Source organism: Geotrypetes seraphini, chromosome 11 (genome assembly GCF_902459505.1).
Source record: "Geotrypetes seraphini chromosome 11, aGeoSer1.1, whole genome shotgun sequence".
In the NCBI taxonomy this organism is placed as follows: domain Eukaryota; kingdom Metazoa; phylum Chordata; class Amphibia; order Gymnophiona; family Dermophiidae; genus Geotrypetes; species Geotrypetes seraphini.
In genome coordinates, this window is record NC_047094.1 from 91327345 (window position 1) to 91351146 (window position 23802).

Below are 23802 nucleotides of genomic sequence, written 5' to 3' on the forward strand. Positions count from 1 at the left end.
GGCAAGTAGGCTTTCATACAATGTATAGCCATGTATGCTGCATCAAGATAAACTGTACTGAACCCCATCCTGCAATGCTCTCCAGTATATACTTCATGGTATTCATGCAGCTGAGCTTGCAGTAACTTTCTGCATCAGCCCCTGTGGGAACAGTAACTTTAAAACAAGAGGATCTGGTGACTGTGAATGGACTTACAAATGAGAAGGGAAAACTAAGAGGTGTTGCTGAGCCAAACAAAGGGTCCAAGCTGGAAGTAAAATGGATAAGAAAACTGAATAAGAATAATAGAACTCCAGAACGGAATATTTGGTGTGCAAGAATAAGAATTTTAAACAGGATGTGATAATAATGTGGGAGCCAATGTCATATTTCTTAGCCTCATAAAGCAATTTACTGAACTTTTTTGAATAATTTGAAGTCTCTGAAGCTGATACTGAGGAAATGAGGGAACTGCAATAGTCAAAACATAATAATGGAGCGAACTAATAATCAAAGTAAATGGATAGCTAAGCATGGATGCCAATTTGTCTTAGCACATAAAATGATTTTTGCACCATTGCTGATACTGTATATGTACATAGAAGGCAAGAAGTTTATCTAAAATCACATCCAGAATTCTGATCTTGTCTTACAGAGGAATCTGAAGATCATGAACTGAAGGCAATACTGTAGAGCAGAGAGGCCAAATAGCGGGAAGAGAACAGCTATCATTCTGGAGGTATTCAATTTCCAAGTTATTACTAAATAGCCAGTCAGCAATTTGATTCAACTTATTTGAGACCTCAGAGATGGCACAGGGAGAACATGAATGCAAGTGAACAGTAACTGGATATTGTCAGCATAAATAAAAAAGGTAATCCTTAGTGATTGGATGAGTGGTGCAGAGTGCCAGAAATATGTTATGAAGGATAGATCCAAGCACCAGGCCTTAAGGCACTCTATTAGACAGAGTATGAAATTCAGAAAAGGAATTAGACCAGTAGACATAAAACAAATCATATTGTAGAAGACTACGACCAAGTAATTTGAATGTCTGATAAGTCTTCGATCCAGCATCCAGTGCCATCCGTTGAATCTCTCAAGGCCCCATCTCCAGTTTTAAGATTATTATGTAGATATAGTTGAAGTTTTGCCTGTGCAGCAGTACTGAAACCTTCGGCATTCTATCAAAATAGAAGCAGTTTTAATCTTTTGGTAACCTTTACAACTTCCAACACAGAGGCTGTATCCTCCTGCCTGATGACAGGAGCAGGATCTATCCCTTGGAGGGAAACTAGTAGGATTCACCCTCAGAGCCTATAAAGCTGCTGGATTGTTTCAGGGATCGCAGGCTACTCGAGCGTGCTGTCCTCCGTTGCTGCCTTGAATTCCTTTCATCTCATCAGACTCTTGGTCCTCTATAATCAGGCTTTTGCCCCTTACACGCCACAGACACTACTTTCACCAAAGTCTGCAGTTCCTGGCCTGATCTAAGAGCCTTTACTCGATCCTCATCCTTCTTGACCTGTCTCCTGCCTTTGATACTGTTAATCACTTGATACGCTGTACTCGCTTGGATTCCATAAATCTGTCCTCTTTTGGTTTGCCTCCTACCTCTCCCATCACACCTTTAGTGTATACATTGTGGGTCTTCCTCTGCTGTGATCTCTTTCTATAACTCTTCCCTTGGTGCCTTGATCTCCTCCCATGGCTTCTAGTATCGCCTAGATGCTGATGATTCCCAGATCTACCTCTGTACATCTGAAATTTCACCTAAAGTCCCAGAAAACATCTCAGCCTGTTTGGCTGACATTGCTATCTGGATGTGTCGCTGCCATCTGAAACTAAACATGTCCAAGACTAAGCTGCTCCTATTTCCTCCTAAACTCTCCGCTCCTCTCCTTCCATTCTCCATCTCTGTAAATAATACTATAGTATAAGGCAACAAAAAATTTTTTTTCGGAATTATCTGGCAACACAGCACATTGTTCTATATCAGTTTTTCATGCTGATTTCAGATCTGTTATAATTTTTTTTCAGTCACGTAAACTTTTAAAGTTATGACTAATGTTAGTTAACAGTGTTTTAGCATATAGGGTTTTAAGAATTGCAGCATCAACTTAAAGAAATGTTGCAGTATCTTTGGTCCAAAGCCAAATGAGCACACAGCATAGCATAATTATACTGGACTGTGTCACTTAGCAACCAATGTTTCTTCAAAAATGCTTAGAGTATGATTTCTTCTTGTGAGTTGTGTCTGGATTGTCATGGCATAACATCCAGCAGTAGTCGGCCATCATACTCTCATTCCAGAAACCTTGGTAGCGACGCTCCATTAACTGAATGTCCTGTTGATAACGTTCTCCTTGCTCGTCACTCACCATACCAAGCTTTTCTGGAAAAAAGTCAAGATGTGAGTGCAAAAAGTGTATTTTTAATGACATGCGACAGCCAAGTTTCTGATATGAGTCAAGGAGATTCTGAACTCCTTCCTTGAATGAAGGAGACTTATGGTTACCCAGAAAGTTTTCCACTAACCACTTGAATGCCTCCTATGCTTCAAGCTCAACTGCTGAGAGTGATTGCTTAAAATCTTCATCCTGCATAATGGACTTGATCTGTGGCCTATAAATATCCCTTCCTTCAGTTTTGCAGTTCTGATTTTTGGAAATTTCTTAACAAGATATTGAAAACCTGGTGACTTTGCTTTATCCATGGCCTTTACCAGGTTCTTCATCAACCCCAGCTTGATATGAAGAGGTGGAAGAAATATTTTATGAGGATCCACTAATGGCATAAATTTCACACTGCTTTTCCCTGGGTTATAGGTATCCCTCAGCTGCCAGACATGCGTGACATAATATTCAGCTGTAGATCTGCTGTCCCACAAGTACAGGAAACAGTAGTATTTAGTAAATCCTCCTTGCATTCCCATTAGCATGCCAATGACCTTCAGATCACCACAGATGTTCCACTGGTGCATTTTATAACTGATTGCTTCTAGTAAATTCTTCATATTTTCATAAGACTCCTTTAGATGAGCAGAATGGGCAATTGGTATACAGTATTCCCCTGAAATTTGCGGGGGTTCCATTCCAGGAGCACCCGCAAATTTCAAAAAAATTATGAATATTGGATGCGGTTTAGGAGCAAATCAGAGGCGGGAGAGGCATGCAGGGGCAGCAGCAGATGCCTATGTAAGTCTAGAGAACTTAAAAACAGTTTGTCTCACTGAAAATGAAACCATCACAAGAGCAGGAAAGGAATTAATAGATCCGATACCGAGAAACACCAGAGTTAAAAAAGAGCTCGCTAGGATAGTGTAAGGGCAGCCCCTTACATACTCATCTGGATGTGGGGAACTTTTGTTTGTAACTGATCCTTGGAGCTTGCGAATTAGGGGCAGCGGCGGGTGCCTATGTAATGCATTCGTGGTATTTTCTGACCGCCTCTTCTGGGAACTAAAGTCATGCTACACCAATCAGGAGCTGTTTTGACATGCTATCTGGCACGTCAAAGCAATTTCTGATTGGTGTAGCATGACTTTAGTTCCCAGAAGAGGAGGTCAGAAAATACCGCAAATGACTGAGTCCACGAATCGCAGACCGCAAATTCATGGGGGAGTACTGTACTTGGTTTGGATTTTCCGTTGTGCAGTAACACTACCTTCAAGCTTCTCTGTGAAGAATCAATGAAGAGATGCCATTCATCTGGATAATGCACTTGTGACAAACTGTTGAAGAGTCCATTGATAATGGCAAAAACACAATGAGCCATTTACAGTGAAGAATGTTGTTAAGTTATGATTTCTTTTTCTGTAATGAGTTATATTAGCATCTTCTGCAAGCAAGTGCTTTTGCTTAAGCCTTGAAGCTTTTTGTTTTGAAGATTTAGATCATGAATAAGATCATTGAGCTCAGCTTGTGTAAAAGTCTCTGGTTCTGAATCTTCATCATTCACATCAAGATCAGATAATTCTGGATTGTGACCAGCTGCTGCATCATCATCACATTCCTCATAATGTTCCACAGAAGCAAATCCAGGGACAGGCAGTGAGTCATCATGAGGAACAGACCTAATAGCAGAATCCAGAGTAGGATATATAATTTTGTGCTTAGTTTTAGCTGAGAATCCACTTGTGTTTACAAGGCAAAAGTCGCAATCTTTAAGAGGGTCTCTCGGTTCCCTCCATATCATTGAGATTGCAAATGACATTGCTGCCTTTCGTCGATTGAGCCAGTCACAAAGTCCGTTGGAACAATGGGTACAAATGATATGTGGAGCCCAAGACTTATCCTGGTCACCCAGTGGACAGGAAAAGTACAGTTTGTAAACCTTCTTCAGATCTATGGTAATTGGGTGACGTTGTGCCTTCATTGTGAATGAACCACAGATGTAACAGAAACTATCTGGATGATTAGTACAATGTATTGGCATGATAAAGACTGATATTAATCACCGTAAATAATGTCTGTAGCATAAAATAACAAAGACAACTGTCGTTAACCGTCCTTATACGTTTATCCTATAAATGCATGATATATCGCTCAATTAACGTTTATAATTATTTATAATGAGCCTCATCACACAAATGTGACGTGCTAGTGCATAACTAAACACAGATTTGAAATCAGCATGAAGCATACTACAAAACCCACCCAACATTAACTCTGATGAAAATGATGTGTTGATCTGTGTTATCATTCCAGTCTCCACTGCTTGCAACCTTAGAGTTGTTTTCGACTCTGATCTCTCATTTTCTCGCTGATCCAGGTATCTCTAGGAAATGGAACCTCACTGTAGTATTGCAGGATTTTCCTTTCATTTTCAAATAGGCTATGGAGAGGGAAAGTGCAACAGTGCTGGACAAACAGGTTTTTTTTCTTATAAGTAGCAGACAAAAGTCTGGCCAGGTCAGAGAAAAAATAAAGAGCTGGTGTGCTGCAGCTAAAATGCTGGCTGCAGTGGGGCTGATTGAGCTACTACAGACACCTGATGAGCAAGCATAGCTTGTGATCTGATTGAGAGAAATAGGCTAGAACAGGTAAGAAAACATTGAGAGGATGGCAAGCCTAGAGAAAATGATTCAGGTGCTGCTGGAAGGACAACAGCAGTTTCTGCAGGCTCATGTGGAACAGCTGAAGCTATGACAGCAGTTTCCGAAGATTCATTTGGAGCAACAGCAACAGATGTTGCAAAAGTTTGTTGAAGTGCAACAAGCCTTGCAAGGCCAGGCAGCCCCAGCTCCTTAAGCACCCGTGATACAACCATTCCCTCCAATCCCAGTGCTGAAGAAAATAGTACCAGAGGATGACCCTGGACATTTCTTAACAAATTTTGAAAGGATTGCCTGCTTATCAAGGAGGCCGGAGGGCACGTGGCCAGTTTATTTGAGAAATCTGCAAATTGGCAGCAGTCAAACTACTTTCTAGAAGGTTAATGCTACAGGAACAGCAACCTATGCAGAAGTAATGCTGCCCTGCTGAAGAGAACAGGCTGTACCCCAGCAACAATTCCAGAATGCATCTCTGCAAGGAAAAAAGAACCCCCCAGAGCTTCTTTTACAGGCTTAAAGAAATAGCCTGGACATGGCTCCAACCTGAAAAGAAGACCAGTCTGGAGATAGCAAGAATTGTACTCCTGGAGCAATTCCTGAATGGGTGTCGTCATGTGATTGGGCTGAGCGGTCATTACCCGTCTCACACATCTCCCCAGACCTCTTCTGGTCATCTCTCATGCTTCACTGAGTCTGTTAAAACAAGAACACTGTTAAACAAACATCATTCATACACTCTTAGAACTTCCTGACCAGGTCCCTCCAGATTTCCTCCTGATCATCAGCAGATCCTCCCTCAACTCCATAGTTCTTCCAGGTCCTCTCCTGATCCTTCATTGGCCCTCCGAGTTTTCCGACAGCTTCTGGTGCCAATACTGGTCTCTCTGCCAGTCACTTGCCAGTCCTTTGGCCAATGTTCTCTCAGGTCTGTCAGGCTGCTTCATCTTGGGCTCCGCTGGAAGCTTCTGGTGCCATTACCGGTCTCTCTGCTGGTCATCACAGGTCCCACTGGTCCCTCCGTCGTTCACTTGCCAGACCCCCCCCCAGCCTTGGACATTGTCTTTTCTGGCTTTCCTTGTGGGGCCACCATCATTCCCAACACTTCCTGGCCTCTTGGGTCAGCAGCAGGTCAGGAGTGCTGCCTTTTCCCAGCACCTACCATCACAGCTGCTGCTACTTTGGTAGGCCTGAAAAAGGGGGGGGGGGGCGTCTGCACTACACAAGGGTATAGGAGGGAGGAAAGCTGCTGCACAGGTGGATGGGATGGATGAAAAGCTGCACAGGAGGATAGGAGGGAGGAAAGCTGCTGCACATGGGGGGAAAGAGGGCAGAGGAGAGAGAAAGAATTGTTACACATGGGGTGAAGGAGAGGAAGGGAGAGATGCAACAGATATAGAAAGGGGTGAGAGGGAGAAATCCTGCATATGGTGAAAGGGAGGGAGACATGCATGTTGAAGAGAGAGGGAGAAATGTTGGACATAGGGTGGAAGGCAGGGAGAGATGGTGCATGGGTAAAGAGAAAGAAATGTTGCACATGATAATGGAGGGGAAGAAGGGAGAGATGCTTCATGTAGGGGACTAGAGTGGTTTGACCCAGGGTACAAGGCAGGGAGAAAGAGATGATAGACAGTGGAAAAGAGAAAGGGAAGATACAGAGATAGAAGATGGATAGTTAGCATGGAGAAAGAAGAAAACGTCAAATGAGTAGGAGACCCTGGTGAGCAAGTTAACAGAAGACAAATAGAAACCAGAGCCTGGGACCAACATGATCAGAATAATACAATGACTAGACATCAAAAGGTAGAAAAAATAATTTTACAATGTGTCAGATTTTAAATATATCCTACCAGAGCTGGTGTTAGACAGCAAGCATGAGCTAGGACCTAACAGAGAGAGAAAAAGTCTTTTCTGTTTATTTTGTTTACACCATAGCATCAACATGGGCTTGGAAAAGGAAAATGGGGATGGGATGGGTGAAGAGGCTACAAAATAAACATAGAAACATAGAAGATGACGGCAGAAAAGGGCTACAGCCCATCAAGTCTGCCCACTCTGCTTACTCACCCCCCTGTCTATGCCCTAATGACCCAATTTCCTTATCTTGACCCTCGTAGGGATCCCACATGGGTATCCCATTTATTCTTAAAGTCTGGCACGCTGTCTGCTGGGATGTTGGAAAAAAATGCCCAATTGGGCTAGAAAAGTGAATTGAAACGAAAAATCAATTCAATGGGCCAAATCCAATCGAATCAAAAAATGTTTTCCCTGAAATGGGCAGCACTATTTTTCACCAGCTGCAGGCTACTCCCACCTTGGCTCTGAAACATGTCCATTACCTTGTCACTGATGGCAGGATGCACAAAGCTCCAACACAACGGTAATAAATACCATGATGGGAGAAATTTTTTCGTATCGGATAATGCTCAGCCTGAATAGCATGCACATTATATGCATTCTATTTGTGCAGAGCAGCCATGGTAAAAAGGGAAGAAACTGTGCCTTGCACTTGCTCAGAAGAGCTATCGCTAGGCACTCTTCCTCCCCACCACCATCCCCCTGTCAGGCTTGCTGCTGCTTGCCTTGACGGTTCAGCTGATCGTGGAAGGAGAATCCCCAATCAGTTGAACCTTTTTTCTAATGGGCACAGTTGTTATGTGATCACAATATCTGCACCCATTAAAAAAAAAATTCCATGCCCTGAGCCCCCATCTTCCCTCCTAGATGGGACCCCCTGTACCTTTTTTCAAAGATCAGCAGGAGGGATGCCCATCTCTTCAAAATAGTAGTTCTGCCTCCCCGGTGCATCCTGGGATGGACTGGAAGGGGCCTAAATACCATCAGCCAATCAACACTCAGAAAAGGTATTTAGGGCATGGACCAGGGGTGCCATAATCTCTTGAGCTGACCCTGACCCTAACTGTGCTTTGTAATTGCAAAATTGCAGTTTCTCTCCAGATGCAACACAATTGTAAGTACACAGTACACTTGCAAACTAAATATATCCTCTTGTGAAGCTTTCAGGGGGAAAAAATATTAATTACCATTTGAATGGAGACAATTGATCTGTATAGACTTACATTCAGCTGTATTTTATAAATGGACTTCGTTCCTTTCCCCTCCCCCCAGAAATGTTTATTAAAACTTAATATACCACTAAAGCATACAACAGTTCTAAGTGGCTTACAATTTAAAAATTAATATATAATGAAAAGAACGCCATAAAACTTAGGAAAAGCCTAAGAACTTTTGTGCAGTACATTCTTACAACACATTCATACAAACAAGGAAATTCAGATTCATTGTGCTTCAGGGTATAACCTGTCTCATCTCTAGAGAGGAACCTAATATGACTAATTTGGGTAATGTCTTCTCCAAAATGCTGCTGTTCACCTGATCTTCAATCTGAAGAAATCTGACCACGTTTCACAATATTATGGAGATCTTCGCTGGCTTCCTTTTAAAGCAAGGGTTATGTTTAAATTTGGAACTTTATGTTATAAAGCTCTTCAGGGACAAATTCCAGGATACTTAATGGCCCAATTTAGTTTCTTTAATACAAATTGCCCTTTATGGATTACTTCTATTTTCACTTTTACATCGGTAAGAGGATGCATTTATAAGAAGTTTTTACATCTATTGATCTCTTTTCAGGCTGCTAGTTGGGATGTTGAATTTCGTAAGTTGCTATCGTTGTCATTGTCATACTTGCAATTTAAAAAATTATTGAAATCATCATTGTTTATCAAATTTATTGGTAATTGAAAATCCGGTCATTTATTATATAACTGAAATTTCTTGCTATTTTTAACTACAAATTGTTTTCTGCAAGTTTTGTAAGTCACTGTAGTTTTACAGTTCTTCGTTTCTTTGTAAACCGTAATGAAATGAAAGGTATTATGACAGGGAAGCTCCTGTCCCAGCGCCAAGAACTACAAGACCCAGCATGCATCCTGTCCTGGTCCCGGAAAAACCTGGCACGGAACAGAGCCAGCCGGCACAGCCAGGAAGGGAAGAGGGAAAACAGGAAATAGCCAAGCCCAAGAGTCAGAGTCAGTTGACACTAATTACTCTCCCTATTACTCCTTTCCTCAGGATGGGAAACCAAAGTCCAACCCAGGAGGGGGTGGGGCTAGCACTCAAGAAAGACAAGCTAAAAAGCCACTCATACAGGTTAGGAGGCAACCTGGAGGCACAGGTGAAGCTACTCCTAATCAGCGTGCAGTGAGGAAAGCTTGCAGCTACCAGGGAGGAGTAGTCCTCAAGCCAGGACCCCATCCTGGAAACAACCTAGTAGGAGGGGAATTGAGAGCCCGGGGAGGTATCTCACTGTGGTGGACCAACCTTGGAAAGCAGAGTCCAGAGACTGGCCAAAAGCAGACACAGTCAGTACAGACCTAACCCCCAGGCAAGGAGGTAACTGGCAGGCAGTGTCTGAGGATGCCGGGTGGGGGAATAGTCTGAGCCAGGAATCTTTGAATTATAATATGGACAGTATTAGTGAAGAATGTGAACCTGGAGAGGACATGGAAATAGGGGGAGAGTACAATTGAGAGTTCATGATAACTATCCCCAAGAATCCAGTCCAGGATTAGGAATCCTGAACAAAGCCCTGCTAGAGGAGGGCAAAAGTAAATTGCGTTATGAGGAAAGGAAAGCATTACCAACTACTTTAAGGTGCCTTCTTGAGACCTGGAAAGAAAGGGAGTTAATGTGGTTTTCTGCGGGGAACGGCTTCCCCAACCAGAGGTGTTCAGCAGGAAACTTGAAAGCCAAACTTTTGTGGTTTTTTTCTTTTGTGCTTCAGTTTGTTTGGACTTACATTGAATAATGAGCCTGGAGGCTCCAGGCCGAGCCCAAGGACTTGAGGCAGATGTATGAACTTTGAAAATGTGCAAAGCTGAATGTTTATTCCAAGCTAATTTTTTTTCTTTAAAGAAACTTTAATAAACTTGCACTTAGTTCTCAGAAGATCCGTTTCCGGGTTTTCCTTTTCACCAGCCACATAAAAGGCGCTGCATAAATTTACCTGTGGTCCGAGCCCGGCTTCCCACCTACTCAGGAATCGGCCCGGCCACAGTATTTACAGTCTAGAAATGTGACCCTGGGCAAGTCACTTAATCCCCCATTGCCCCAGGTACATTAGAAAGAGTGTGAGCCTGCCTGGACAGATAGGGAAAAATGCTTGAATACCTGAATGTAAACCACTTAGACCAGTGGTCTCAAACACGCGGCCCGGGGGCCACATGCGGCCCACCAGGTACTATTTTGAGGCCCTCAGTATGTTTATCATAATCACAAAAGTAAAATAAAACATATTCTTGATCATATGTCTCTTTAGCTATAAATTACAATATTATTATTAAAACTTAGCCAAAAGGAAAGATTTATAAACTTCTAGTCTTGCTCATTACATTAATGGGTGCTAGAATAGATGTCTGTCTATCTTTCTTTCTGCCTCTCTCTTTCCTCGGCTGTCCACCACCACCCCTTACTTGCTCCCCCTATCTAGCAGTAAGCCTTCTCCCTTCCTTTTACCCCCCTCCCCATCCCCCCGTCCAGCAGCACCTCTTCCCTGCTCCCCCTCCACTTCCCTGAGCATTTGAGAATGTTTACCAGCATGGGACACCTCGCGACACCCTCCAGCCATTCCTTAAGGCACCAGCTATCAGCAGTGAAACCGCCGCTCAAATGTCTGCACCGCTGATAGCCGGCACAAGCCGCAAATAGGCGCCACATGCGCACTTCAAGCCGCCGTGCGCCGTAAATAGAATACAGCCTAGGAAGGATACAGCATGCTGTCACTGATCACAAAACCCTAAGTGTGCATGCGTGCTTAGGGTTTTATTATAGAGGATAAAGAATTTTACCTCATGCAAAATTGTCATTTCTTTAATAAGACATTAACTATTTTTTCTGAGGCCCACCAAGCAGGGCCGGATTAATCAATAGGCCCAGTAGGCACGTGCCTAGGGCCCGAAACTTCGAGGGGGGCCTGCTGAAGGAGGACAACTCACCTTGCTATTTTTTTAAAATAGCAACGCCCCCCCCCCCCCCCGCAGCAATGGCAACAGGCCACCCCCAACAGCAACAGGCCCCCCCCGCAGCAATGGTAACGGACTGCCCCCCCCCTCCCCGCAGCAACAGCAACACGGCCAAATCTATTACAGGAAAGTCCCACGATGGCTGCTTCTGCTGGTCCATCCCCCTCCGACGTCACTTACTTGCTCTGGAAGAAGTGAATTGGAAGGGGATGGACCGGCAGAAGCAGTCATTGTGGGACTTTCCTGTAATAGATTCAGCCACATTGCCATTGCTGCAGGGGGTGGGCCCGTTGCCGTTGCTGCGGGGGGGGGGGCTGGTGCCGTTGCTGCGGGGGGGCCTGTTGCTGCAGGGGGGCCGTTGCCATTGCTGCAGGGGAGGAGCATTGCCGTGGGAGGTAACCCGTTGCGGCCAAAACCGGCAGCTGCAATGTTTGGAGGGGGAGGGAGAAAGGAGCATGGAAGGGTGGTGGAGGGATAGAAAGGGGACAGGGTGGTATGGAAGGGTTGTGAGAAGGATGGTATGGAAGGGTGGTGGAGGAAGAGAAAGGGGGCAGGGTGGTGTGGAAGGAGAGAAAGGAGCTGATGAAATTGGTGTGCAGGAGAAGGGGAGAGATATAAGGGGAAGGATGCTAGATGGAATTGGGTTGAAGGGAAAGAAAGGGGACAGATGCTGATGGAATTGGGATGCAAGGAAAGGGGAGAGAGACATAAGGCGGAAGGATCCTAGATGGAATTGGGTTGGAGGGAGAGAAAGGGGGCAGATGTTACTGGAAGTGGGAGGAAGGGAGAGGAGAGAATGAAATGCCCGACCATGGGGGTGTGGGAAAGGGAAGGAGAGGAGCGAGATGCCAGACCATTGGAGGAGGGAAGAGAAGATGATGGATGCCACACCAATGGGGGGGAGAGAAGAAGAGATGGAAGGGAGAAGCAGACAATTTCTGAAAGAGGCACAGAAGGACAGAAAATTCTATTTATTTATTTTTTTGCTTTAGGGGACATGCATCGCTGTTTTTGTGGTGTTGCATTGTATGCAGAGTCCAGCTTCTTGGTGGTTTTATTTAACCTTTATCTACATATTTCTATTTTATTCCCCCTTTTACAAAACTGTAGAGCATTTTTTAGCGCTGTCCGTGGCTAAAAACCTTACTACAGTTTTGTAAAAGGGGGAGTGGTTAGTTTGTGATTACGTATTCCATACTAGACAAAGGTGTTTTCTGTGTTCTGTTTGTATGAAAGACATGGTTTTTTTTGTCAGCATTGAATAGCCTTGTTTGGCAAAATGCATCAGGCATGGTTCTTGGGAGCACCTTGAATTAACCTGATTTGAATCTCCTTATTTTTTCTGCCAATCTTCTTTTGTTTCATGTTGGATTCTTTGGAGGACTGCTTGCCTTGTTGTTTCATTGCAAGTTAGCATACATGGAGTGGAACGTACAGAGGAGTTACAGATTTGGTTGTTTATACATAGTAACATAGTAGATGACGGCCCAACTTGATTCAATTTTTCTTCTTAGCTATTTCTGGGCAAGAATCCAAACCTCTACCCGGTACTGTGTTTAGGTTCCAACTGCCGAAATCTCCGTCAAAACATACTGCAGCCCATCTACATCCTCGCAGCCATTGATGCCCTCTCCAGCCCATCCTCCCCCAAACGGCCATATACAGACCATGCAAGTCTGCCCAGAACTGGCCTTAGTTAAATATTTAATATTATTTTCTGATCCTCTGTGTTCATCCCATGCTTCTTTGAACATATGGGTTACAGTTGGTTGATGTAGAGTGAGGCAGTTGAGAGGCGTTGTAAACTTGGTTATTAATATAGACTTATATTTTGGATATTATTACTGCTTTACAAATATTTGAACACTTTTATATATGCATGGAAAGGGTTCAGAGTTAAAGTCCTGGGTAAGTAGGTGGGAAGGGAAGGAAGGATGGATTTGTTCAGAGATATTTGGGGGTTGCATAGAAGAAAAACTGTGCACTGGTATGCTAATCTTTGTTTGTTTTGAATAAAAAGAAAGAAAGAAATACAAGTGGAAATAGAGAAGTAAATAAGAAAACAGATAAATAGGGGCAGGGGCGGTGCAGGGCCAGGGGGGCCCAGTGTACTTGGGTGCCTAGGGGCCCTCGAAGAATTAATCCTGCCCTGCCTCCAAGTACCTATAAATCCAAAATGTGGCCCTGCATAGGGTTTGAGTTTGAGACCACTGACTAAGACTATATGTGGTTAAAAATATAAATGCTTAAAATATAAATAAGAGGGCAGATTTTAAAAAAGACTTCAGATCAAATAGCCTCTCATTCTGCTCTGGGAAGGGGTAAAACGTGGACCTCAAGAACCTTACGGACCTCGCGGATCTAAAACCGCACGTCCTTAAAAATCCGAGGTGCGCACCACTTTTGAGGTCCCTGCCACTTGTAGTCTCTGGCTCTGACAGAGCTCTATGACAATTTAACTCTGACGGATCCTAGCATAGGGAGGGAAAAGCATTAGGATCCGTCAGAGTTAAATTGTCATAGAGCTCTGTCAGAGCCAGAGACTAAAAGTGGCGCGGATCTCGGATTTTTAAGGATGTGACGTGCAGTTCAGATCCGTGAGGTCCGCGAGGGAGCCGGGGTCCTGAGCTGAGCTGCAGGGAAAGCGAAGGCGGACTTGTCAATGCACGGACCTCGGACTTTTAAGGACGTGCGGTTTTAGATCCGCGAGGTCCGTAAGGTCAGTGTTTTACCCCTTCCCTTCTGCTCTCTTAACAGAAGGTGTGACTAGTCTATTATCTTGCAATACCCAGCTTTAACTGTAACATCTTCACTGCATTGGTCAGTAGTAGTACCTGGTTTACATGTGTCTTCCTGCACACTTCTCTGTTCCTTTTAACAGCTGCTAATATAAAAGAAGCTCTTCTATTTGGGCACGCCTGTCCCTGTGCCAGGTTTCCAGGCTCCACTCTTCCAGTGACTGAGATAACCCATGAGGTTTTGCCTTTTATCTGCCTCACAAGCCCAAACATTTTTTTTTTTTAATGTGGAAAATTACTGTGTTTGGCACAATAATAGAACAGAAATAAAAATGGAAAAATACTGAAATCCATAGCTAAATGTGTGGAAATAAGCTGATGGAAACAGCCCAACCCACAAACTAGATGCGATAAAGTCATGAAAGTTATATACATAAAAAACATTACTTACAGTAGAACTGAGTGGCCTGTATTCAAGCTATGCAAATTTCCCATACTTTTCCATTCATCACATGCATACTGGAACTGGAATAAGCTACGTTTTCATTTGCATTTATTTATTTTTGTTAATGACATTCCAGGATGCACCGTTCTCCCTAACACAGATCAATTTATGAGGAAAAATTTACATAATGCAAGGCAAAATCTTAGGTTTACAACTACAAGAGACTTTTTTGTTCACGTGATACATTTTACATTTCACTTTACACTTTTTTTTGATACACTAAAAATCATAAGCGCGTCTAAGTGGTTTACAAGAGCTATATGTTCATTTTGTAAAACATTTCTTATCCTTTGTTTGGTCCCTTTATCCACAACAGATTAACACCAGGGCAGAAGCCAATGACCATAGGAATACACACAAAAGAGCGCCACACCCCTCCCGAGTGGCAAAATGGGAACATTAGAAGAGTTTCCTGGTACTGGAGCCGAGCTGGGCATGCTTGACTAAGAGTAACCCCGCCAGACATACCCTCAAAGCTTAGCATACGGTGCGGCTCCATCCTTACACTACCACCTTCACTTTCATGAGAAATAAATGATGTTCCTACTGTTCAAAACCAGAGAAACGGCACCCATCAAGAAAGGAAAAAGCCCCTCCAGCAAAAGGTTGCGATGGTTCAGCAGGCACCCAGGCTGAAAGATCCTGGAAGCAGTGTTCTCTATATAGACGCCAAAGAGGGGAAACCAGCTCAAAGAGCGGCAAATCCTGATTACTAGAGCATGAAAACGGGAAATGCAAGTAACAGCCTCCAAAGGGTTAACTCCCTCGCACAACTGCATTTTGCTCCACACTTAATATTTCTCTATTTCAAAATAACAGAAATATACCACCTGGCCTCAAAATAGGCTTTAATCTTTTGTTTCTAAGGCGAGATCCCCAAAATGAGCTTTTATAGGAAAGATAAAGCTGAGAAATGCAGGAAAAGCAGGTGGGGCACTTTAATCCTACTGCCCCACCTTCTGACCTCCTCCCCCCCCCTCCCGGTTTTCTCTCCGTCTGCCTCAATATTTTGTATATTAACATTTCCCCTCTCCCCCTCCCCCTTAGCCTCGGTGTCAGAGCATGTGGAAGAAAAAAAAAAAAGTGGCATCTCCCGTATACAAGAGCAGTCCATTCTTTACATCCTTACTGCAATCAAGGTTGCAGTTTTCTCTCCTCCCACTCAGGCATTTTGTAGGTGAGCATTGCATTTAGGTTCCCCCCTAAACTAAAACCCCTTTTAATTATACCATGTATCCTATCTAGTGAAGAAATATTGCCCTGGATTAGAAGAGTTTAGAGCAGCATTCACTGTACTCTGGGAGGCTGGCAGTGCCCGAAGGCAGGATTTTCCTGCAATCGGAAATGTCTCTTTCCACACCTCCCCTCCCCTCCCCATACAGAGGTTTGTAGAATTAGTGCATACGAGTTATCTATAGAGCCCACAGTGCAGGCAAAACAGACCAAGGCAAGCAGGAGCCCCACTGCTGCCTAAAAACCCAACCCGAGAGAAATGCAATTGTAGAACCAATGTGCTCTCCAGCCATGCACCTGTTACAAAGAGGAGCAGACACTGAGATATTTCTATCTACTGTATATGCATGATATAATAAATACCTACTTCCCTTCTCATGCAGTCAGCAGTCTTCTCCCTGGCTGTGTCTACAGGGGTTTTTTTTTCCTGTTCACGAACCTTTTCTTTTTCCTTCCTCTTTTTTTTTTTTTTTTTTGCTATAATCTCACGCACCCATTCAATTCTTCTAGATCCCACCCAGCTGAAAGGTTGATTGGCACTCATTTTGCCCAATCAAACAGAACTCTGGCTCATGGTCTTATCAGCTTTCAGCCAATCTGACACCAGGCTGCCAGAAGTAAAAAAAAAAAAAAAGAAAGAAAGAAAAGAAAAATGACAATTTGAAACCAGAGGTTAAAGCAATGCTGTGCAATTACGCTGTTAATACACTTGCATATTGTACATAAAAATCAAAACCAATAAAAGAGTTGGCAAGGTGAGAAGATCTTTTTTTTCTACTGGGCTTTTAGAGTTTGGTACAACCTGAGGATAATGTGGAGGGGCATTTTTCAGTAGGATGTCTAAGTTTGGATGTTTTGGTAAAGATGTAGTGAAAATGTCCATTTTCAAAGCAGCAAGACATCTATTCTTTTTTTTTTTTAATGACCTATCTAGACATTTTGGCCATTAGAACGTCTATACTTTTTGGCCATTTTCAAATACAAAGATGTCCAAATGAAAAACGCACAAAAACAAGCTATTGGGACATCCAAGCAGCCAGCATTCTTAGCAAACTGGCTGCAGACAGCTGAGCACAGCAGAGCAGAAGGGCAATCTAGGGGGTACTGTAGTGAACGTCTCATTAAAAAGTCCTAGGTAGACATGTCACTATAACCTGCTTATATTGTATGGTGAGCCCTCCAAAATCCACCCAAAATGTACTGTACCTACCTGTACAGTACAGTAGCCCTTATGGCTGCAGTTGTCATCTTTATGTAGGTATAGTAGGTTATAATGACGTGTACCTGGGACATTTTATGTGACATTCACTGCAATACCCCTTAGAGTGTGCCTCTGCTCTGGTGTGCTCAGCTGTCTGTGTGGCCATCTGAAGCTATAATACAGGCTGGAATGTACTCGGTTGTTTCTTGTTTTGTTTTTACATTTTTTGGGTGGTGGGATTGGATTGGTGACCACTGGGGGAGTAAGAGTGGTCATGCCTTAATCTCGGTTTGGGCACCTTTAGGCTCCATATTCGTTTTTAAAACAGGTCTAGCCCCAAACATCTAAATGGTGCCCTGGACATTTTGTGAAAAGTTTGATTATCCCTGCAGAATGTCCAAGTCCTAAGCTGGCCCAAAACATGCCTCTAACATGCCCACTTAAGATTTAGACACACTGGAGAAAAAATGACTGGAAAGACTTCTAGAAAGTCAGTTTCAAAAATGTCCACTTAGACATTTTGACTAGCAAGACGTCCAAGTGCCAGTTTATGCTGTCTTTTGGACATCTATCTTTTTTGAAAATGAGCCCTATACTGTTTCCCAAATACACCACACTTCTCGGTTGCCCTATTACAGGAGAAAGTGAACTCATCTTAAGATATCACAGAGCTGTCAGCTTTTCAGCAATGAAATCAGCTCTTCAGAGGCCTGGCTGCTTCCAGTTATCTGGATGCTGGACAGGGCTGGTTCAGCCACTAGATGAACTAGGTGATCCCCTAGAGCGGCAGAATTTGCTGAGCAGCACTGGTTCACACAATACTGAGCCAGAGAGCTGAGGTGAATACATTGATTAGGGAGTTAGTGTTATGATGCTTACACCTTAACATGTTTATTAAAGCCAAGGATGTACTGGGCATCAATAATGGCATTGCCACCTCTTTATCTCACTTCCAACTCTTGCAGTTTCATTGACTGGTGCTAGAGGCAAAGTAAGAAGAACTGGAGATGCTGGCTCATCTGTGGCAGATGGCGTCAACTCAGTTTGGGAGATGTTAAGATATTCAGTGGCCTCCTCTATTTGATCTCACTACAGAGCATATCAGTCTTTCTACAGGGATTGGATTGGTTATATGGGCCTGTGCCCGATGCTGTGTTGGCAGAATATGTGGTAGTATCCAATTGCATGGGGTCTTCAAAGGAGGAGAGCAGTGGCTGGACAGTTGGCAGGTTTTAATTTTTTCAGCAAAGGATTAGAATGCTTGTGGTGATGGGAAGGATCAGTCCTGAACAGCTGGATGGCAGATTGCCTATCACTCATTATATGTAGGTAAAGTTGTTGCAGGTTCTGGCTTCCATTGTCTACTCTTCTTTCGAGGAGAGATTAAGGCAACATTTTCGCTGGCATTCTTCGGCGCTCTAAGAATGGGAGAACTGCTAGTCCAGTCATCTGATGCCCAATTGTCGAGGGGTTTATTATTGCATCATGTTCAGCTAAATGGGAGTATGCTGAGAGTGCATGTCACTCACTCAAAAATGGATCAGTTGGGTCGGGGTCAGTTGGTCATGTTATGAAAGGTGCTGGGCATTACCTCTTGCCCTATGTTATTGTTGGTGGCTTACCTTGAGATTTGACCTCCCTCTGGTTCAGTTCTACTGATCTATGAGGATGGGACGTCCCTGATGAGATATCAGTTTCTCGCTGTCATGCGAAAAGCTTTGTTGTTGAGTGGGGAGGATCCTTCCAGGTTCAGAACCCACTCATTTTGCATCGGTGCGGCCATAAGCGCAAGGGCTGCAGGGATGTTAGATGAGAGTATAAAGAGTCTGGGGAGATGGGCCTCCCGGGCTTACAGAGGTTACATTCATTGAGGGTTTATGGGGCAGGATACAGACATATTGGGAGTAGGTGGAGGGAGGGCTGTGACAGTTGGATGTCATCTGGGAAACTGTGTCAGTGGGAGGGTGCAATAAGATTTGTTGCCTGGTGGAACCTGTTGTTCCAGGTTGGCTAGCATGGCTTTACTAACCACCTGTTGGTGACCTTACTTCTTATCTCTGCATTTTTGTGCTATGTTTTTTTGCAAATGCAGCACCATGGTTGTGTTCTGTATAGATTGTGGAACATTCTTACATCCACTGGGTAGGAGAGAGAGAGAGTGCTCTGCCAAGAGTCCTGCAATTGGGTCTGGAGCATTTGGGCATGCGAATATCCTGGTGGGGCCAGAGGAACATGAGATGGTCGCAACACCTACCCCTATTGTACTACCTTCATACTCGGCCTCTGCATTCGGATGTGTTGCTTATTCATTTTGGGGGTAATGACATCAACTTGAGAACTGAGAAATGGTTAATTGACATCATCAAAGATGACTTGCACTTTGTGTTGGCATGGTATCCAGTCACGCAATTAGTATGGTCAGATATCATCCCTAGGCCTATGCGGCTTGAGTCTAGGAGATGGACCAGGGGCTTGGTGAAAGCCAATCAACAGGTAGGGTCATGCCTCATGGCCAGGGGTGGCATACAAGTATGTCTTGAATCAGTGATGCCACTTGTAAGGGGCTTTACTCAAGAGACTAGGTGTACTTATCTGATGTGAGTTTGTGTCTTTTACTAGATGATTTCACAGTATGTTTTGAAAGGTTGGATATCTCTTCAGGGCACTAGGTCACAGCTCTGTCAATTGGAGGGAGTACTTACAGAGCTGTGGCGGTAATCCCGAGCTACAGGGTATCAGGTGATGAGTGGTTATTAGAAGTAAACTTATGAAATGTATGCAATTTGGGTCAGGTGTCCCGGAAAAGGGGCATAGAGGTCCATGCCTATCCCCAGGCCCTAGCTAATATGGCAGGCTTAAGGGACTATAATTTGGATTCTTATGTTATACTTGTTGATAGGTCGGGAGATGTTTTATTAAATTGTTTGCACAAATTGTGTTTTCCCAATAAACAGCTGTGGCCTGGTTTTCTTTTCATCAGAACATGTCTGTTGTCTAATTTACTGTAATCACTATGGTAAAAGGTATGCAAAATGTCTTCATGGTGTCAAGTGCAGATGGTGATATAATGAAATGGTAAGGAAGAGATGGAGATGGAGGGGTGTCTGGGTCTAACTGGGCCATTCCAGATTCAGGTGTTATACTGAGCCTGAGAGCTGTTCTTGATGGGTGATTGTAAGTTTGAGTTGGTCACCCATCGATAACTTTCTAGAAAGGTCTTTTGGGGAAGGGGCTGGTAGACTAGTGCCAGTGAGGACAGTGTGATAGAAAGGGATGGGTAGTTCAGGGAAAGTGGGGTAAGCCATAGAGAAATGTGGCTTCCCATCTGGCAGGCTCTAATTTGATTGGGAAGAGTCAGGGAAATAAGGAGTTATGGGTGAGAGTAAAAGGGTTGATGCCTCCAAGGTACAGGACCCTTCTTTGTTTCTCGGAGGTGGTTTTCCCTCCATCCCATCCCATAGCTTTGAAGTTGGCTAGAGCAGTGGTTCTCAACCCTGTCCTTGAGGACCACCAGGCCAGTCGGGCTTTCAGGCTAGCCCTAATGAATATGCATGAGAGAGATTTGCATATAATGGAAGTGACAGGCATGCAAATCTGCTCCATGCATATTCATTAGAGCTACCTTGAAAACCCGATTGGCCTGGTGGTCCTTCAGGACAGGGTTGGGAACCACTGGGCTAGAGCTTGTAAAGGGGCTTGAGGCTGTCACATTTGCGATAATCCCAAGTTACAGGATATTGGGTTCATCAGGTGATGATCGGTTCATTGGAAATAAGCTCAGGGAGCAAATGGAATTTTGGTCAGACCTGGAAAGGGGGCATGAAGGTTCATGCCTACCCCCAGGCCCTAGCTGACATGGCGGGATCAGGGGACTATAATTGTATTCTTATGTTACACATGTTGGTAGCTCGGGAGGTGTTGTTTTGTTAATTGTTTGCACAAATTGTATTTTTCCAATGAGCAGAGCTGCGGCCTGGTTTTTTTTTCCATCAGAAAGTGTCTGTTGTCGAGATCGGAGGCAAGATGGCGGCGGCATGAAAATTGTTAGAGCAGGAGCTCCATCTTTTCTTGCAGTTTCCATAAGGGGGGGGGGGGAATATTCTTATTATCTGGACTTACCGGTATGCCTCACAGTAAATGCAAGGACATTCTTCAGGCAGACCCCTCCAGGCCTTGACAATTGCTGATGGACCGGTCTCTTACAAGTTCACCAGTCACTATGGGAGGGGGAAATTTACCCGCTGAAGCACTGTCGGAAGGAGATGCTGGAGCTTTGGGTTATGATGGCGCAGGACTGGGGGGACGGGATTGGAAGAATGAATGAACACTTCTAGGATTTTAACGGAGCACACAAATTTTATTAGTAAACAGTCATCAATGAGAATTAACGAAACCAACTACCCCCCTATTCAGATAAGTACATCAAGTTGATCTGATAAAGTTATTGGGCATCTAGGGAGGGCAGGGGACAGGTGAAGGCGATGATGGTCCCCTTGTTAACCTCATTGTAGTGACTTCACTATATTTTGGGTTACTTGGTCTGAGCACTTCACAATAATATTTAAAATAAATTAAAGAAAGTAACATTATTAACAAGAGATTATAGCTGTGATTACAATATTATATAGTAATTCTAGTCACAGAATACTAAGTTTTATCTCCCTATTAAGTAAGAAATGCAGGACTGCGAGGAACATGAGATAGCCGAGATCTCGAGTAGTTCGATATTATCACGTGGTGGGGGTAACTACGCAGACCAGGACGCCGAGTCATCATCGCAAGGAGGAGCAGAGGAAACCGACTCCTCAGGAGTGACTTTGAGCAACATATGGAAGGTGCTCTAGAGGCTTGAATCTGCAGCTACAAAATCTGTCGATGATATCTTGAAGGTAGTAAGTAAACTAGATGACTTGTCTATTTCAGTACAAAATATGCAGTCTGAAACAATTATGAAATTTGATCAAGTTAATAAAGAAATATCCTCATTATAAGTTCTCTCTGCTAATATGATTAAAGACAGTCTTTTTCTACAGAGTAAAATTGAGCAATTGGAAAACTTCAATAGAAGATTAAATCTGCGAATATTAAATTTTCCTAAACTTGCTTTGACTACACCTATTGATGCTTTCAAAAGATATTTAATGGAAATTCTTAAAATTCTTCCAGAACTGATACCACCAATAAATAGGATCTATTGTCTTCCAAGAAGACCAGAAAATACTACTGATAAGCAACCAGACAAACCTCAGGAAATGCACTTAAAAGATATAACTGGAATTTTGGAAACTTCTCAAGAAGAGATTCAATATCATGGCACCACAATTGTTTCATTGGTCTTTGAACAAGACCTAAATATAATAATGAAAACTTTCTTTCATTTCTCCCAACCTTTATTTTTAGGAGAAAAAAATCTGGATTTTTCCTGATGTCACAAAATCCGCTCAGGTGCGTAAGAAATTATATCTATGTATGAAGGAGGAAACAATAGAAATAGGTGCCACTTTTTTATTAAGTTACCCCTGTAAGTGTTTGGCCAGGTACGCTGGAACAAAATATATTTACTTTAGGCCAGAATAGCTTCGTAGTTTTCTGGGCACAAAAAAAGTTTACCTAAATAAGATGGCTGCAAGAAATTTAGGCCGGGTTGAATCATGTTAAGCCTTTTTCCTAGTAATTAAGTGCATTGTTTGAGAACTCCTTATCTCTTTATCTCTTGCTTATTAAAGGAAATTTATTGAGGTCTAAGAAAGGTTTAAATAATTACATTTTAGTCATATATTACACAAATCTTCTAAGTTTTTCTTTTTAATGTTTTCTGAATAATGATTCTGATAGTTACTGAATTTGTATTATGTAATATATGGAACAATATTTGCTTTGTATATATTTCTCTGATTTTCTGTAACAAGAGAATTCTTGTGTATATTTGGAAACACATAAAATAAATGCATAATAATAAAAAATGCATAATAATAATAAAAAGAAAGTGTCTGTTGTCCAATTTACTGTAATCACATGCAAAATATCTTCATGATGTCAAGTGCAATGTGGGTGAGGTAATGGAATGGTAAGAGAAACAGGGGTGCCTGGGTACAACTGGGCCATTCCAGATCCAGGTGTTATAACCTTCTCCCACTTCCTTTCTCATTTCTAGGCCTGTCACTACTGTAGCCCGCTACCTCCTTCCAGCCCTTCCAAAGATTAACAAAACATTGGCTTGCCCAGGCCTTGTAAGCACAGACTCAGGCTGAAAAGCATCTTTTGATCAGCTACCACAAGGCAGACGTCTTCTCAATCATACTCCATATACACTGGCTTATGAGTGAGGTTCATTCCTGTCATGGTATGCCTAAAACCAATAAGGTATGCAATAAAAAAAAAAAAAAGATATTGGAGAAAAAAGCCCCAAGAGTCCAAAAAAGAAGCAGAGTGAGCCAAGGTCTTCAAACGAACCACACTTTAGTGGCAACCAGCGCAGCATATACAATTTGACCATGCAATGGACTCGACACGGGCTGTGTTTTGGTGAGTGAGCCTGCCTCAGGAGTCCAAGATGTAAGTCAATATTTCTGGGGTTAATCAATGCCCATGGATATATTCGCGGGGGATACGTTCCAGCTATAGCCGCGAATATGAATTGTATTTGTTAATCGCGGTTTTTTGTAAAAAATAGTGGTTTTGTTAATAAAACCGCAAATAACATATAAAATTCATATTCGCGGTTTATGGAAGGGACTACAGTACAACTAAATACTATGTTAGTGGAATAACGATACAGTACAGTACTGTATATATTAACTGTATTTATTGAATACTGTAACAATATTTATTGAATACAAGTACTGTAAATCTCAGGGTAAACAGAAAAAGTTCAATACAGTACAGTACTGCTTTCCCAACAAGGAAAAAAAGAAATGTTCAAAACTTAAAGTGCAACAGGAAACCTGAAGTCATGATGCCATTGTACAGAGCCATGGTGAGACCTCATCTGGAGTACTGTGTGTAATTCTGGAGGCCACATTACCATAAGGATGTGCTCAGAATTGAG

The 23802-nt window shown here is 43.0% G+C and overlaps 1 protein-coding gene across 1 annotated transcript in view; it reads right to left on the bottom strand.

The window, feature by feature from the left end:
- SLCO4A1 (solute carrier organic anion transporter family member 4A1) overlaps positions 1-16014 on the bottom strand; it is a 172919-nt gene extending 156905 nt beyond the window's left edge. The window contains exon 1 of the mRNA XM_033914743.1: positions 15921-16014. The gene's annotated coding sequence lies outside the window, so the exon portion shown is untranslated. The remainder of the gene's footprint in view (positions 1-15920) is intronic.
- Between the last annotated feature and the right edge of the window lie 7788 nt (positions 16015-23802).